The following is a 1,379-nucleotide window of genomic DNA, read 5'->3' on the forward strand; positions in this document are numbered from 1 at the left end:
TCGATCAGCCAATCTTAATGTATTTCCTTTTTATTTATATGGTTTCATTCATATCTTCTGTTTCACAGATTCTATTCTATTCCAGATCCCATCTCAGTATGCCAAATGCTGTAAAGTCTAGTTATATGTTTTCACTACGATTTGACTAAATTTTAGTTAAACTCTCTTGTATCCCAAGTCCTGGATTCATCAAGTTTAGGGTAATTTCTACAAGTTATTTTGGTCATTTCCAACGGTAGACTAGAACTGCTTATAACTTTGTAGTGGAAAGGCTGTCCAGATTTTATGACTCCATGAAATCGGTATACAAACACATAGATATACATATGTGTGATGTAAATAGAGTAGTCTTCATATTATTGATGTACCTACATAACCTAAACATATATTTGATTTGAAAAGTGCCACCTCCGTTGGCTATTTGGCTTAAATGGTAAGAAACTAGACCTCAGAAAAAGAGTGCTGTTAGAACTCAGTATGACGTCTCTGGAATTAAAATGCAACAACTTAATATGACGTTTCTGGAATTAAAATGTAACAGCAACTTCTTTAACATGAGATTGGAGGGGCAAGCCAGGCCAAGGCTGTAGTGCAACGCCAAGATGACTCTCAAAGACCCCAATAGCAAGCTATTGTTGCAAGCCTTTCCCCATAAAAAAATAAGATTAATATCGAGTAGGCCGATGGCCTACATATCAGACAGGGGGCCAGGTTTCCAAGAGGTTTGGGCCTCATTAGTTTAACTGAGTAACAGTCACACCTTACTAGTTTATGTGAATGGAATTGGCTAAGAGTATGTTAACCCAGTCCAATTCAAAAAAATCTGCGATAAGAAATTAAGATGGGCTACTCCAAAGTACCACTATTTGAGAAGATAAGGTGAAATAGTCATATTGTGACTTTGGATTATATCATATATCTACCTTTTTAAATGTTATCATAAGTTTCTGTTACAGAGATGAAATCAGAATGATTGATGGTTTCCAGCAATTTAAGAAGTTGGGGTCATCCTAATACCAAATCATTTTCTAGGATTAGATAGCATATTGTTTCAATTTCAAAGAAAACTAATCTCAGAACATTATATATTGATTCTTTTAACAGGCAAAATTTGTTCAAACCAATAACTACAAAGTAAATTTTTAACTCGAATTGGAGGGGTGTGCCAAGCCAAGACAATAGTGCAACACCAAGGCGACTCTTAAAGATCCCAATAGCAAGCTATTGTGATAGATCTTTCCCCATAAAAAATAAGATTAATATCGTGTAGGCCGATGGCCTACGTATCAGATATTAAACTGATAAGAACAGATACTACACTTGATCTTAGCCAAAAGGCCGAGAAAGGTATGAGTTTAATCTTCTTGGGCCTTGGTTGA

The 1,379-nt window shown here is 35.5% G+C and overlaps 1 non-coding gene and 1 pseudogene across 1 annotated transcript; both read right to left on the reverse strand.

Moving 5' to 3' along the window:
* Positions 1-563: 563 nt before the first annotated feature.
* LOC112510669 lies at positions 564-784 on the reverse strand (annotated as a pseudogene).
* A 371-nt stretch (positions 785-1,155) lies between these two features.
* Positions 1,156-1,351, reverse strand: LOC112510641. Its single transcript, XR_003069019.1, has one exon. It is a non-coding gene; the product is annotated as a U2 spliceosomal RNA (small nuclear RNA).
* Positions 1,352-1,379: the final 28 nt, after the last annotated feature.

Source organism: Cynara cardunculus (assembly GCF_001531365.2).
Source record: "Cynara cardunculus var. scolymus isolate 2C chromosome LG 3, CcrdV1, whole genome shotgun sequence".
Lineage (NCBI taxonomy): Eukaryota > Viridiplantae > Streptophyta > Magnoliopsida > Asterales > Asteraceae > Cynara > Cynara cardunculus.